Genomic DNA, 17,462 nt, shown 5'->3' with positions numbered 1-17,462 from the left:
TTCTGGCTTGAATACCATGCCTTAAGAATGTATATGTATCCAAAAATATTTAAACATTGGATGGAAAAGTTTTGGTGTGTGTGTGTGTATTTGTGCTTGTATGTGTGTCTGTGTGTCTGTGTATACCTGAGCCTATCTGTGTGCCTGTGTGTCTGTGTGTGAGTGTGTTTGTGTTTCTTTGTGTGCCTGTATGTTTGTGTGTTTATGTAACTGGAGGGGAGCTAGGAGGAAATTATCATGTATAAATGATACACCTTCATGATAAAAGCTCATCTCATGACTTAACTAAATTCACAGACACAGGGACCATTGCAGTTCATCTGGAACCTGCTGCATTCACATAGTGTGGAGCACCAGGTCCAACTCCATGCTCACTGCACTGTTTCTGTCAGGCTCAACTTAGGAGGCCAGAAGAGGGCATCATCAACGTTTGGATGTGCCATTCTTACTGTTGCCCAGTTTCTCACTTTTGTATGTATGTATGTGTGTATATATGTAAGTATGTATGCATATATGTATGTGTGTATGTATATATGTGCATATATATGTGTGTAAGTGTGCATGAATGTACATACATATGTATATATGTACACATGCATGTATACAAGTACATATGAATGCATGTATATATGCATACACACATGTATGTGTGTGTGTGTGTGTGTGTGTGTATGGGTCTTTTGTCTGAATGTATGCATGCGCACTATATGCATGTGGTGACTTTGGAGGCCAGAGGAGGGCATCAGATTCCCAGGAAATTTAGTGACTAGTGGTTAGCTGCCATCTGGGTCTAGGAACTGAACGAGGGTCTTCTGCAGGAGCAGTCAGCCATTTGACCACTGAACCGTCTCTCTGAACCCTGTCCCTTCTTAACAAACTTTTGCTACTGTTTTAAGGTATAGTCTCATGTTGCCCAACCTGGCCTCACACGTGTAGCTGATGGCAACCTTACAATTCTGATCTTCATGCCTCCCCCTTCCAAGTGCTAGGATTACAGGTGTGAACCATCACATCTTGTGTGTGTTACCCTCAGGAGCTAGGGAAGGACTCGACCAAATGAGCCACATCTCCTTCCTGTTCCTTCTTGCTGATCTATTTAACTGTCTGGAGTCAGCTTGCAAAGTCTGCAGGTAACTTTATCTTTATATTTCCCTTTTAATATATTCTTTCTATTTTCAGTGTTTTGTGTTAGCTATGACTGTGTACACTGGTAATTATTTATGTTACTCTTTGTCTTTCCTGCTAGACTAATAATCTCTCAAAAGAGTCTGTCTAATTCAGTTTTCTATCTTTCCTGAACAAAATTCTGTCTTGCTTAGGGTTTTTTATTGCTGTGAAGAGACACTGTGACCACAGCAAGTCTTATAAAGGAAAACATTTAATTGGGGCTAGCTTACAGTTTAGAGGCAGGAAGTATGGTGGTGTGCAGGCAGACATGGTGCTGGAGAAAGAGCTGAGAGTTCTACATCCAGATCAACAGGCAGCAGGAAGAGATAGATACTGGGCCTAGCTTGAGTATCTGAAACCTCAAGGCTCACCCCTAGTGACACACCAAGTCCACACCTACTCCAACAAGACCATACCTCCTAATAGTATCACTCCCTATGAACCTATGGGGGTCATTTCCATTCAGACTGCCACACCTGCAATCACAGACACTGGTTCCATTTAAGCTCCAACATAGTAGCTTCCATCTAATACGGCCCTTGCTGGCTCCATGCCTTTGTTCTCACAGAACAACGTGTACCAAGTGTTGCAGCCCTGGCTTCCCAGTTCCGCTGCGCCCTCTTAGAGAGTTCACTGGAAACAGGCCAGATAGGAAAGGAACAACTGCGAATCCTGAGCATGGAGTTAGCTTTGAGGCAAAGATCCAGCATCTGGCACTGGCATCTCCTGGACAAATCCCTGGATCACACCGAGTGAGAGCTTTCTCCCTGGCCCTTCCTGTGTAGGCCCATCCATGCTCATGGACAGGATTTCTACTCTGGTGCAGCTCTTCTTTATAGTGGATTCGGTGCCCAGAACCGCAGCTTATTTTTGGCCAGGACCCACCACCTTTTCAAGTCTGGACTCTTCTATTCCCACCCAGAGATTATGGGTCCAGCTTCTCTCTAGATCAACACTTTTGGAACACGATCACTGCCTCCCGCCTCATTATGATTGCCTTGGCCTCCACCAGCCAGTCTTTAACTGAGATTCTGAAAATGGCTTTGATTCGACCTGGATTTACCACAGCTCTTTGCCCATCGTGATTTGGGTTGTCTCCTGCCTCCTCTGGGCTGGCCTGGCGCTGGTCTTCACTGCGTTGTCCTGCCAACTTCCTTTCGAAGCCTCCGCTTGCAAGAGCTCCTACTTGGCCCAAAGAGACATAACCATTTAGCTTTGAAAATCATTCTAGCTTCCTGGTGTGTGGGTTTAATTTAATTTAATTTAAATTTTTTAGAGGGTATCTTTTATAATCTACAATTGCACCTGCTGGATTGGTTTTGAAGTGATTTAAAACCTTGCCATGCATAGCTTTGCTAACAGAGCAGTAGCAATAGAAACCCCTGTGTGCTCTGGGAAATAAAGTGTAATCTCTAAGCGCCTTCGCAGGCCTACCAAATCAGAACTCTCATCTCGGCAAGATGCCTTCTCTATGCGTTTAGTCCAGAAGCACTGATCTTCAAGCTGCTCAGCATCACAGAGCCACACATGCCTAGCAATCAGATCATTTGCAGAAATGATCTTATCAATAAAGGAATTGGTGGTGGGGGAGGTGGCTCTGTGGGTAAAGTGCTTGCTGCACAAGCATGAGACCGGAGTTCAGGTCCCCAGCGTCCATGCGGATACCGAGGTACAGTGCATGTGTCTGTGTGGCCGGTACTGTGGAGATGGACACAGGAAGATCCTTGGGGGTTCTCTGGCCAGGAAGTCTAACCAATCGCTAAACACCAGGTTCAGAGAGAGACCCTGTCTCAAAAATACAGTGCAGAGTGATCAAAGAGACGTCAAAGATCAGCCTTTGGCTTTTAAATGCACATTCATGTGCACACATATGTACGTAGCACACCTCATAACACTAAAATAAAATAATCCATTCTGCTATCAAATAGGCTCACTTTAAAGTGCTCACAGGGGCCCTGGGCTCCGGTTGTGAAATGTTCCCTTAAATGTCTAACCTTCCTTTTGAGCATTTTCCTGGCACTTCCTTTCTCATCTGGGTCTCCTGTGAGGAAGGCATCATGGTGGTCCATTACCACAGGAAATTACAGGAGCTCTTAATTAGTGAATTCCTACACATTATTTCATCCTGAGGGCATAGCTGCACAATTAGAAAGACTCTCAGCCAAGCTGCAGCCGGGCTGTCTCTTGGAACTCATCCCTCGTGAGTGCTCCCCCTTACAGTCTCGTGGTCAGGCAAGGACTCTGCCAATGGCAGCTGACTGGCTGGCTGAGAACACGTCAAGGGACCTGAGCCCTCCAAGGGTCAGCACAACCTGAGAGTCATCTTCCTCCAGTTTCAGAGCTGCAGCTTTCTTAGAACCTAAACGGAGGCTGAGTGAGGGCAGGTGTGAGGAGTGTGCGGTGTGTGTGTGTGTGTGTGTGTATTTGTGAATGTCTGTGAGTGTGCATGTATGTGTGACTGTGTGTGAGACTGTGTGAGTGTGTGTGTGTGTACATGTTTGGTGGGGAAAGGGAGCCATGTGTGGATGCATGTGTGTATTTGTGGATGTGGAAGCCAGAGGACAAAGTTGTGTATCGATATTTCCATTTTAAGAGGCAGGGTCTCTCACTGGGTGAAACTCAGTGTTTGGCTGGGCTGGTTGGCCAGTGAGTCCCGGGAATCTACCCGTTTCTGTCTGCCCACTGCTGGGGTAATAAGAATGTGCCACCATGCCTGTTTTTTGAAATGTATTTTTGATATTTTAAAGTTACGTGTGGTATGCGTGCGTGCATGCGTGCGTGCATGCATGCGTGCGTGTGTGTGTGTATGTGTGTGTGTGTGTGTGTGTGTGTGTATGCAGGTGAGTGCAGATGTCCATGCAGGCTAGAGGCATCACATCATTCTGGAATTACAGGCACTTTTGAGCTGCCCAATATAGATGTTGGGAATTGAACTTAGCTCCTCTACAATGGTGTCCCCTACTCTTAACCTCTGAGCCATGTCTCCAGCCCCCATATCTGGATTTTTAGGTAGGTTCTAGGGACCAAACTTAGGTTCTTGTGCTTGTGAGGCAAGCACTCTTTTTAAGAAAGATATCCACTTAGCCATCTCCACAGCCCTGCAGCTGAGCTTGTAGATCTCCCTGCAGATCCCCTGCCATACTACAGCTCAGCAGTGATTCTCACACTAGCTGTGCTGCATCTGAGCCCCCGGACAGCAGGATCCCCATCCCTCCTTTTAAACCATCACCAGAGCAGGAGGCATAGGAAGCCGGTTCGGGACACTGCGCTCCTTCTCACAACTCAACAAAATAACCCCAAATCCAGCTATGGCCTGACACCTCCAAACTGAGAAACACCAAGCCTTCCATGCATGACTTTCTTCCACACAGTATGATGTTATAACACAGCTGTTGATATTCCTTTCGCCTCCCCCCACCCCACCCCTGGTGAAACCCCAAGGTCTCAGTTTCCTCTTTAGGTTTTGTCTCCTATTTTAAGCCTCTCCAAGAGCTCTGCTCCTGTCCTGCTAAGTTTGATGTCAATTTGACACAAAATAGCCTCACCTGGGAAGAAGGGACCTCAGTTGAGACGTTGCCTCCATTGGGTTGGGTGGCAGGTATGCCTGTACGGCATTTTCTTGGTTGATGGCTGGTGTGGGCAGTGCCAGCTCTGAGCCAACAGTGTGGGGTTGTGTATGGAAGCAAGCTGAGCAAGCACAAGAACATCGTCCCTCCATGGCTCATGCCTCTGCTCCTGCTTGACTCCTTCGATGACTTCAGTGATTGGAATGTGCAAGCCAAAGAAACTCCTCCTTCCCCAAGTCACTTTTGGTCAGTGTTTTGTCACAGAAACAGAAAAAGCCACAGTTTCTTCACGTCAAGGCGCCCTGGTGCTCACTGGCCGGCTGGGTAGACACAGACCTTCCAAGTCATGCTCCTTTTACACTTCTGGACTGGATGCATGGTTTTGGCCTTGTTCATGCTTGGTTGACTAGTTTCAATGGTAACTACCACATGTCCTCTCTTTTCATGCCCCATGATTGCCTGTGTGCCCCCTTGTTACATGTGTATGTGTGTTTTGCCGGCACGTGTGTCTGAACACCTCTTGTATGCCTGTGCCTGAGGAGGCCAGAAGAGGGATTTGGTTTCCTTGGGTGATCTGCCATGTGGGTGCTGGAAATTGAAACCAGGTCCTCTGCAAGAGTAGCAACTGCTTTTAACCCCTGAGCCATCTCGCCAGCATCCACCTCCCTCCTGTTTTTTATCTAAGGTAACTTCTCCAATTTGTCTAAATTTCATACTGAGAGAGAGAGAGAGAAGGAGAGAGAGAGAAGGAGAGAGAGAGAGAAGGAGAGAGAGAGAAGGAGAGAGAGAGAGAAGGAGAGAGAGAGAGAAGGAGAGAGAGAGAGACAGACAGAGACAGAGACAGAGACAGAGAGACAGAGACAGAGGGAGGGAGGGAGGGAGGGAGGGAGGGAGGGAGGTGGGGAGAAAGAGAAACAGTGAGAGACTGTTCTCAAGAAAGCCTTCAATTTGGAGTTAGGAATTCTGAATTTGAGCCACTGTCCCCAACAAGTGAACAGAGGATTGATTTGAGAAAGGAGCCTCACTAACCAGGCCCCTGACCCTGAAGCTCCTTCCTGTTCCAAGTGTTGCAACTCAGAGAAGTCTGCGCATCTGCTCTTGGGCTCACGTTGCCTTTCTGTGAGTATTTTGTTGTTCTTGTTGTTGTGTGCTTGTTTGTTTGTCTTACAGTTCTCTTAAGAGCCCAGTTGCTTAGAAGATGCTCATGGTGGTGTGTGTGTGTGTGTGTGTATCTGATGTTGACCATCTGTGTTGGCTTGAATGAGGTAGACCACCAGGCTCCCGCATTTGAATCTTTGTTTGCCAGTTGGTGAGCAGTTTGGGAAGGCTTGGGAGGTGTGGCCTTGGTGGCAGAAGTATGTCACTGGGGTGGGCTCTGAGAACTCAATGTTGCAACCTACTTCCAGTCCCTTCTCTGCTTTGTGCATGAGGTTTAAGACATGAACCTGAACCTCCAGTTCCAGGTTCCATGTCTGCCACCTGCAACCTCCACTCCGCCATCGCCATCCGGGGGCTCTAACCCTCTGCAGCCATAGCCCAATAAGTAAGTTGCTTTTGTCATTGCATTTTCTTACAGTAACAGGAAAGTAACAAATACATTGTCTAATCTTAAGAAGATGCTGTTATGAGCTATATACACAACCCAACACATTGTGAAGAGTCCTTAAACCTCATCTCACTTCACTTCACTTTTTTTTTTTTTTTTTGGTTTTTTGAGACAGGGTTTCTTTGTGTAGCCCTGGCTGTCCTGGAACTCACTCTGTAGACCAGGCTGGCCTCGAACTCAGAAATCTGCTTGCCTCTGCCTCCCAAGTGCTGGGATTAAAGGCGTGCGCCATCACTGCCCAGCACCTTTCAATTTTTTAAAGGTATTGGAATAGGACCTGGGACCTTGTACATGCTGGGTTACATATATCCCAGTTCCTTTATTTATTTATTTAATTTCATGCATATGAACATCTTGACTGTGTAAGTGCATCACAGGCATGCAGAGCCTAAGTAGGGCAGAAGAGGGCATTACATCCTCTGAAGCTTGAGTTGGTACTATTGAAGCTACAGATCAGAGTTTCTGTAAATGGATTTCTGTTAGCAGGATTTGCTCCTTGATTATGCTTAAAAAAATATTTCACTCATGATTCACCATATGCAGCTGAGTAGCTGGTCAACAGAACTCTGGGGTATCTCAAGACAAACCTGAGACTCGATGGGTTCCTGGGAGATGGGCCCATCTCCTGAGACGAGACAATTGCTAGTGTGCCCTTGTTCTCACGTAGTCACACTCCCTTTAGGAAGGGGATGGGCAAAGGTACGCATACCTAGTCCTTTAAATTATCTGCTCATCAGACAATGGGGCAATTGGAGCGCCTATAGGCCAAAGCATATTCATGGAGAGTCCACAGAGGGTACAGCCAATTAAGGCAGAAAGTGAAAAGGGGTCACCTGAGTGAAAAAGGTGATTCTAGCCCCTCAATAGCCACTCAGATTCACTGGCCTCAAGTTTTATTTGGAATGTGAAGTGGTTCCATTTGCCTGGGAGGGAGTGTAGCATTTTGTTAATGTAACAAATTTGATAGCGCAGAGGACCCTCCCCATAAAAGTTTACATAACATTTTCATGCTATTCATGAATATTCATATCTAATATTTCCACCAGAAATAATTATGTTGCTTGTAGTAAAAATTACATACCACATTCTCTTTGTGTTTTTTTCACAGGGAAACACATTCGAGTGCACATATACACACTCACACATACAGACACACACACACAAACACACACACACACACACACACACACACATACACACACACATGTATCTGTTAAACCAGTAGCAAAAATTTCTTCCAGATCTACCAAAAAGGGCATAAAAAAAGTTCTGTTGAAATCCTCTTTATGCCTTGAGGAATGTATTGACATTTAAGCTTTCACAGTAGAGATGAGCACATATGCTAATTCTATAGGGCCTGGGGTCGTCCAGAGTGATGGACACTTCATGTTCTCCATCTTGATTCTGTCCAGCTGCTGGGGATGTGCTAGGGAAGATGCAGGGGAAGCCCACATCTCTCTCTGGGGTCTGAGTGTAGACTGGCCCACATCTCCAGGGCCTGAGTGCAGACTGGCCCACATCTCCAGGGCCTGAGTGCAGACTGGCCCACATCTCCAGGGCCTGAGTGCAGACTGGCCCACATCTCTCTCCAGGGCCTGAGGAGCACAGACTGACCAAGCTGACAGTATGGGCTGATTAGAGCTGGTTCTGGATGAAGGAGCGATTGGTTTAAGTATTTTAAAATCAATATAATTTTATTTTCAAAGATGTTTTAAGTTAAAAAAGATAAGCAGAAGAAACATTTTGCACTGGCTAGTTTTGTGTGTCAACTTGACACAAGCTGGAGTTACCACTGAGAAAGAAGCCTCCCTTGAGGAAATGCCTCCATGAGACCCAGCTATGGGGCATTTTCTCAGTTAGTGATCAAGAGTGGGAGAGCCTGTTGTGAGTGGTGCCATCCCTGGGCTGGTAGTCTTGGGTTCTATAAGAGAGCAAGGTGAGCAAGCCAGTAAGTAACATCCCTCCATGGCCTCTGCATCAGCTCCTGCCTTCTAGTTCCTGCCCTGTGTGAGTTCCTGTCCTGACTTCCTTTGGCGGTGAGCAACATGGAAGTTAAGCTGAATAAATCCTTTCCTCCCCAACTTGCTTCTTGGTCATGACGTTTGTGCAGGAATAGAAACCCTGACTGAGACATATGTTAATTCTGTTACCTCCCCTGCCCTCCTAATTCTTTATTATTGGCATGTACTCGTGCAATCCTGTTGTGGTTTTAGTTCCTGGCAGGAACCTTTCTTTTCTTCTCCATCTTTCTAATCTGCCTTCTTATGGTTGTTGTGTCTCAAACTCCTTAGACAAACTCATTATACATGACTCCATGTTGTGTCTCAAACTCCTTAGACAAACTCCTATACATGACTCCTTTTAACCACTACTATACACTCAAGATCTGCTCAAAACATCTACAGGGGAGGTTCCAAGAAGTCTATCCACAAGAGGGTTGCCAGATGGACAGGACAAGTGCCCAACAAGAGATAAGGAAACCTCATAATCGATGGGCTCGCTCTAAATGAACAGCTCAGATATAACATACAAAAGCAGGCTCCATGGAGGATGGGCATCCCTGAAGTTGGAGTGCTTAAAGCTGGGTAACCAAATAACGAGAACTAGACTGGAGGCCGCCTTCTTCTCCATCTCTTTCAGCAGAGGTAGCCAGTGACTGTTTGTGGCCTTCTTCTCCATCTCTTTCAGCAGAGGTAGCCAGTGACTCTGTTTGTGAAGCAGTTTTCCCATGTATGCTGCTCTGTTTTGAAATAGCTTTTGGCTCTTTCAAATGATAGGTACAATTCTAGTATGAAGGTATGGGAAGTGAACACTCTATCGCCTATTAGACCAGTCTGTACAGGCCTCAAAGAAATAATGTATGCACTGTGTCCTTTTCTCTAAAGATGTTTTATTGACCAGAATCTAGGTCAATGTGAAAAAAAAGAAAGTTAGAAATGGGGATAATAGTTACAGCACCAAATCAGAGCACAGAAAGTAGGGCTGAGTCGTGAGGATCTGATGTGTGGAGAGATGTGTGGCCTCAGAATACACTGCACTTACACACACATGCACACACATGATGTGTCACTTGTCCTGTTGACAGAGCCAGCCTCCACAGCCTCTTTGGTTGTCCTGTTGACAGAGCCAGCCTCCACAGCCTTTTCACTTGTCCTGTTGACAGAGCCAGCCTCCACAGCCTCTTCACTTGTCCTGTTGACAGAACCAGCCTCCACAGCCTCTTCACTTGTCCTGTTGACAGAACCAGCCTCCACAGCCTCCTCACACACCTTTGGGTGCACCATGCTCCTTGAAGCCACAGCATTTTCAGGAATGTTTGCACACACATCTTGCTGATTCAATAATCCGTGACTGGGCACAAGGACAGCTTGACTAAAGACAGTGATGTCACCAGCTCCTTTGAAAGATCAACGGCTGCATTCAAAGGAGCAGTGTTCCTCACGCGTGCTTGAAGACGCTGCAGTTTCCCTTGTCCAGCAAAGTTAATCATTTAAACACACCAACACACAATTTCCTCTGCAGATAAGAGTCATGTGCTTTGATCCCCAACCAAGAATCTCATCTTTAGGGTGGGGCGTGTGCATTTTTATTGTTGTGTTAAGTAATTTTCAAGTTGTTACGAAAGTTTCAAAAGTAAGAGTTTTGGTGAGATGGCTCAGTGCGTCAGCACTCTTGCCGTTTGTAGAGGAACCATTTTCTGTCCCCAGTGCCCATGTTGGGTGGCTCACAACCACCTGTCACCCCAGACCTAGGGGTTTTGATGTCCTCCCTAGCCCTCACACAAGAGCCATGAGACCTACATCCCAGAACCCTGGATTCTCTGTTAACAGCTCAGCATTGTCCCTGTCTCCTCTCTTCCACTCCTTGGAAAGAGGGACTGAAGTCTTTGGAAAGACCATCTTTTTCTGGGCCTGATTCTGACAAATTATTTCCACGAGCCTTGGAATGTCCACAGAGATAGCCAGCATTCTCCAGCAGTGACTGAGATGACTCACGGTGGCCTCTCTTGCCATGTGGGACAGTCACTGGTAGATGCCGACATACAGTGGTTGTATTTCTTTCTGCCTGAAGACTACATTTCTGCTCTCTGTCCTTTTGACCTGCATGGATATTGTCAGGGATGGGTGAACTCTGATACATCTTTCTGTTTGAGACAACACGAACAGATCCAGTGCACTTAAATCCCAACGACCGCAGTGGACAGACCAGTGTTCGCCTGCATTCTCCCTGTCTCATGTGGTCATTGATTCTTCTTACATTCAAGGGAGCTGCTGACTTTTTGTAAATTATTTTTTAATTTAATTTTTTTTTATCCTTTTAAAATTATGTTTAGCTGTGTGTTTCTCTGTATGAGTGTGGGCCATGTGTACAGAGGTATCTGTGGATACCAGACACCAGTGGCGTCAGATCTCCTAGAAATGGCATTACAAGTGGTTGTGAGTTATCTTACATGGATGCTAGGAACTGAACTTGGGTCCCCCTGAAGTGGACCTAAACCTTCAACCCATCTCTCAATCCCTGATTTAAAAAAAAAAAAGTATGTATATGTATATGTATTGGCATGTGTCTGTGTGTGCATGTGTGTGTAAGTGCAGTGTATTCTGAGGCCAGAAGAAGGTGCCAGCTCACCCGGATCTAGAGTTAGAGGCAGCTGTGACCTGCCTGGTTTGGTACTGAGGCAGGAACTCAGGCCTCTAAAACAACCTTCCCCAAGCATAACCACTGAGCCACCCTGCCAGCCCCCAAAGCTGCCTGTCTTTATGAGCCAATCTATCTACAGTTCATCTACAAGCATCGGTGGCTGAGTAGAGGAATGAGCCACCCCGCCATCCATTTCAGTTTATGTCTGTGGACACGAGCTGCACACCTTCTGTGCTGACATTTTACAGCAGATCCCGGAATGCTGATTTATGTGCCAGTCGGAGTATCTGCCTTAGCAGAGAAATAAGGAATTATCTGTAAGGGGATCACTTACATTTAAAGTTTGAGGAAGGCACATTGTCACGTTGAATTGTTCAATTTCAGTTTTATAAGCAACTAATTTAATAAATAGCTCCTGACCTAATTTCTGTCAGTTACTTAGGAGGGCTGCGAAGTGATTTATATGAGCTTTCCAGGAAGTGGGTGCTGAGCTAGGGTTAGGGATATCTATGGTTTCCTGGGGGATAAGATGCCTGTGGAAAAGGGAGGACTTGAAACTGGCTATGCAGGGTTTCCCATAGAGGGATACCCTGGAGCCGAGAGAGTCCTTCCGAAGCCCTGAGACAAGTCTTGTACTGGGCAGAAATGGCAGAGTCCTAGCAGCCCAATCTTTTTCTAGGGTTGTTCCAGGAAGAGGGTGGTCTATTCTTAAAATGTGGGGGTGATTCTGAAGGTGCCGGGGCTGGAGGTGGCTGTCATGTATATATGCTCTTTGTAGTTGTTGACATAAAAACACAGCTTCCACCTCAAAGGGAATAAAAGATTGTTTGGAGTCAAATATGAGTGGCCATGGCCCAGAACACAGATTCAGAGAACTCCAAGGACCCTGTTCTGTTCAACTGGTAACATTTCATTAAGTTATGTAGCATTAACAAAGAGATACTCAAATCAACACACTTTGCATCTGTTTTTAAAAGATTTCTAATTTTATTTGTGTGTGTGTGTCTGTCTGTCTGTCTGTCTGTGTGTCTGTCTGTGTGTCTGTCTGGGAACAGAACAACACTGAAAACAATACTTTGCAGAGCAGTGCTTGCCCTTAACCACGAAGCCATCTCTCTAGCTTCAGAAGAGACTTTTTAAATGCACTGGCAGAAACCTTAGGAAAGCAGGATATAGCAAAGTGGGGTGATCTCTGCTGCAGGTTTCAGGGGTTACTTGAGGAGATTCCACCAGCCTTTGGATTTGTAGAAGCTAGAAGCCCGTACACTAAAAGAATTTACCTACCTGTCACAAGGAGAGTCACACACATAGATGGGCAGTAAGCACAAGATAATCTTTGCTCACAGGATGCAACATTCCAGCTCCTCACAACTGGTTAATCAGCCTTGTCAAATATCTAACAGAGATGGGGGCTTTTCCTGGAAACTTTATTTCTAGTTCAAGTGCAAATTCTTGCACAAGATCCAAGCACCAACACCATGTCTTTGCAGTCGTGACTGTCTCTGGCTGCCATGACAGCGATTCTCCCCACTTGAGAAAAATCTCTCAGAAGAGCCCACAGCACGCTTGTGGAGAGCACCAGTCTCCAAAGCCGACAAATCTCTTTCCTTTTTATGAATTACCCAGCTTCGGGGATTTTGTTGCAATAATGGAAACAATCGGATATGCTTAGCATGTGTGTCTACATACAACTTAGCGACATTTTCAACCACACACTCTGCCATCCAATCATGGCACATATTTTGTCCAACAACTACTCCAATTTAGCACAGTGGAGGCAAATCTCTAATTTTCTAGAATAATACTTCTATTTTATCTTTTCTTCACACAAGAAAGTACAGAACAATTTCCCACTATTCTGTCTATGATAACGACCACAGTAGATGTTTCCTGTGGGATGTATATGATACAATTTTGGGCGGTACATATTAGTTATTATTTTGATTGTTTTTTCTGATATAGGTTCTCATGTAGCTCATATTAGCTTCAAACTGACTTTGTGGCTTAGAAGAAGCTTGAACTCTCTATTCTGCCTCCACATTCCAAGTGCTAGGATTGTAGATGTGCCATCATGTCCAGCCTTAACTCATTATTTGCCTCCATTTTACAGAGAAGAGCTGGAAGCATTAGAGTTTGTCTATGGTTTAACAGCTAATGTAGGACTGCAGTCTCCAGCACACACATCTAGCCCATGCAGGTGTAGTTAACTGAGTTTTTCAGGAAGTTTCCCTATGCCTGGTAACAACCTAACCTATGGAATTCTAAAAAAGCAAAACCAAACCAACCAACCAAACAAAAACACAACAAACAAACAAACGAACAAACAAACCCCCACCCCCACCCCATACAAGACATGTGCTGTGTGTGGGAATGTAGGTCATTTGTAAAGTGCTTGACTAGTGTACACAAAACCAGAGTTCGATTCCCCACCACTTCATAATCCAGGTGTGAATAGCAGTTCTCTGAACTTGGGTTCTCTTGACAGATCACCTAGCGGGGCTGTGGTTATGATTAAGTAATGAATGTACTGTGTGCAGGGCCTAGCACCTCCCAGCCTATCTACCTGCCAGCTTGCCTTCCATACTTGTGTCTACAGCCACTCAAAATAAAAAGACACAAGAACTCTAAGCTACCTTTTATTCTAGAGTCATTGAGTGCTCACAACTAAGTGTGTCTGAATAGAATAAGGTCCTCTCAATGATGGGGGTGGGCCTCAAGGCAGTGGGGTAATTGGTTTAGTCAGTCCTTAATATTCTTCTCTGATTTCTTGGGAAATCATGGCAATGTGCCATCTTAGGGGATGGTGAGATGGCTCAGTGGGTAAAGGTGCTTCCTGCCAAGCTTGGTCACCTACATTTGATTTCTGGGATGTACAAGGTGGAAGGAGAGAATCTACTTCTGTAAGCTGTCCTCTGACCTCCTCATGTCATGGAGGTGTGTCCTTTCTAAAAAGCAAATGTAAAGAAAAGAGAATGTAAACAAAATGACCAACATTCCCACACACAGCACATGTCTTGTATGGGGTGGGGGTTGGTTTGTTTATTGTGGTTTTGTTACATTTTATTTTTAAATGATTTAACTAGAGGTGAATTTCCATGTACTTATTTAAATTGTCATTCATTTATTTTTTGCTGCCTCTAATAGTGTAAGGAGCTAAAGATGTGAAGCATAGTGACCCCAACTTACCCACACAAAGCTGGCAGTGAGTAAGCGTTTTGCATTTGTTTAAGAGCTTCTGTTAAAGCTGATGACCCAGCAGGATGGAAACACAGCTTTGATCTCTCTTCTGACTTGGCGACTGCCCAGATTCTGATCAATAATTCATTCAAAGAGAATCCAAGTTGCAAGAAAATCACTTAAGTTTATTGGACCAATTTCTCCATCACTGGATACTTAAGTTGCGTCTTAGTGTTGACATTAGCAGCTGTTCTGGGTAAACACTCAGACTGAGTATCTTAATCCAGTAAGATTGTATCTCTTGTTCACACAAAGTGCAATGAGTTCAGGCGCCTCGCTTCAGATGCTCCGCCCCTCACAATAGATGCTCCGCCTTGCTGTAGATGTTCTGCCTGGCTGGTCCAGGGAGGCAGGCTCCTTTGCACGGTAGCCTCCAGGTTTCTCTGTCTGACCCTCCGCACTTGACCATCACCAGTGCATCTAAGACTGCACAGAAGCTGCTTTAGGGATAGGGTAGATTTGAACTTGAGTCCACTCATGCCACTTCTGCTTATATTCAGTGTCCCATAATTCACTCCTGCAATCAAATCTGATACCATAAAGGTCAGGAAATGTCAGTAGGCAGAGGAAACATTTTTCTGAATGCTAGTAGTTTATATCATAGTTTAATTCCAGTTTATTGCTATGATAACCAACTCTGATATGAACACTACTTTATTTCTATTTTTGCTCACATTATTTTCCTTAGAACGTATTACTTATAGTGAATTTGGAATCAAAGACTGAATTTAATGATACTGCCTTTGCTGGAGAGCTGAATCAAGTCCCTCTGTCACTGCGAATATAACTGTAATCACCTTGTCCATTGCCTTTTAAAACTACAAATATATTTCATATGTCTGAGCTTTTTGTTTGCATGCAGATCTGTGTGCCTCACATGGGCCTGGTGCCTGTGGAGCCCAGAAAAGGCTGTCATGTCCTCTAGACCTGCAGTTACAGGTGCTTGTGAGCTGCATGATGTGGGTGCTGGGCATGGAACTTGAGTCGTCTGAAGAAGATCAATTTCTCTTAACCAATGGGCCATCTCTCTAACCCATTTTCCCTATCCTTGTCAACAAGACTCCTGGTTAGTTAAGTGTAGACATTTGTTTCTCCAGCCATGACATATCTGTCCCACACAGTTGGTGCTAGTCAGACTCCATGGTTGTGAACATGATCCATAAGTGATAATGTGATGTATATATGTGGGTGTGCATGTGTGTGTGTGTGTATGTGTGCATATACGCGCAGGCAACTAAACATACATTAAAATGAAGCCCCTGCCCTAGGATGCTTCTCCCTGGTGTTGGCCATGTAGTTGTTTTATTCTTGAACATTAGATGGTGCTAAGCATCCATGTTTCTGATGTTGTCAGCCAGCTCTTCTAATTTATAATAATTAGTACCTCATGATAGTTGTTGAAATAGTTGAACTAGTTGTTTGAGGAAGTGTAAATACCACTGTTACAGATTTAGAAAACCTGCCTGCGAGTAGCGATGATTGACAGACCATTCGAGGACCGAACAGTCTCTACCGATGCAAGGCTCAGAGATTAAACTCCTTTTCTGTCTGCTGTGTAGAGTTATCTATATCCCTTCAAGGTGTGGAAATGTGAAGGATAACATCCCATCCGAATCCCTGAGTAACACGGAGCCACAGAGCGCAAGAAAGTGCCTGGGAGATGAGAGCTACAGGGAAAGTCAGTCAACAAATCCAGCTAGCCATGCGGGTGTTTGTTTTCCTAAACCTGGCATGTTCAGTGTTTAAGAACAGGCAGCAGAAGCGACCTCCCCATCTCCTCTTGAAAACGATTAGTCAGCAGAATGCTGAACAAGAAGGAAGCATTACCTGTCTGCCTGGCGGACAGGGTGCCATCTCCTTGCTCTGAGACAAGGTCTCACCATGTAGCCAGGGCTGGCCTGTAACTCACTATAGACCAGGCTATCCTTGAGCTCCCAGAGAGCTGCCTGCCTTTGCCTTCAGGGTGCTGGGATTAAAGGTGTCCATTACTATGGACACCTTGATGATGTTTTAGTAGTTTATGTCTAGGGTTTTTGTGTTTGCTGCTTGTGTACTGCATATTTCTAAGCATATGTGTCTATGCAATCAAGTTTAGTAGGATGCTATCACTCACAAAATACAGCATGCTATCACTCTGGAGCTCGGTATGACAGAGAGAAAGGAGGGAGATATGAGCATCAAAGCCGTGCCTGCCTCTGCTCACTTCCTTTTCAGAAAGAACACTTCTCGTACTCAGTTTCTTTAGAAAACAATTGTGTGCATGTGAATGAGTGAGTGAGCATGTGTGTACATGCAAGCATGCTGTAGGCATGACCTGTGGGGACCAGAAGAGGGCGTTGGATCCCATGGAGCTGGAGTCACAGGCAGGTGTGAGCTACCATGTAGGTGCTGGGAATCACAGCGCGTGCTCTTAACCACAGAGCCGTCTCTCTAGCCTCAGTGTTCTGTGTCCTGAGTAAAAGGAAATCCCCTGGAGGATGAGCGTGTCCCAGCTGAACACAAAAGCAGAGAACGCAAGCCTACTCCGAGCAAACGCGGACTCCACGGGCTGAATGTGGATGCTCAGCAAACGCGGACTCCATGGGCTGAATGTGGATGCTCAGTTCTGAGGCCATGCATGGACCAGAAACATTCCTGTCTTCTTGTGGGATTTCCTTTTAGGTAAAGAACTTGTCTCCTGTAAGCACAACCAAAGCTTTATTTGAAAGTTCTCTTTGCCACTAAAGAGCCAAGCCTGGGGAGACCTTCTCCTGTGACGGGAAGGAGAGACCAAGGTCACATGGGGTATAATGAGGGACCACCCAAGTCACTTGATCCTGACCATAATTCTTCCCCCACCCCCCAACCTTCTTCTTTTGAGGCAAGGTCTAGAGCGATATAGAAATCTTGCCTCTCAGTAAACCTTTCCAGTGCTGGGTTTACAGGTCGGAGTCAGAATGCAAAGCCTAGCACAGTGAATTGTTCTCTATTTTCTTGAATTAGTGTAATTAAACAGTAAAAGTCATGTGGCAGAAAGGAAAGACAAGTTAGGGAGGAGCACCCCTGTGGAGAAAGAGACAAGCTCAGCAGAGACAAGCTGCTTTCTCATGTCTACAGGAGGAAGAGCGGGCCTGCAGCTGTGGCGTGCAGAAGCAAGGCCTGGTGACAGTCTTTAAACTTTGCCACTGTTGCAGCAAGTGAGAGGACTTTATTACAAGTCAAAGATCACCATTGACATCTCCCCAAACTAGTAATGCATAGAAATT

Source organism: Mastomys coucha, unplaced genomic scaffold (assembly GCF_008632895.1).
Source record: "Mastomys coucha isolate ucsf_1 unplaced genomic scaffold, UCSF_Mcou_1 pScaffold20, whole genome shotgun sequence".
Classification (NCBI taxonomy): domain Eukaryota; kingdom Metazoa; phylum Chordata; class Mammalia; order Rodentia; family Muridae; genus Mastomys; species Mastomys coucha.
The sequence above is the reverse complement of the archived record's forward strand: the minus strand, read 5'-3'. Positions refer to the sequence as shown.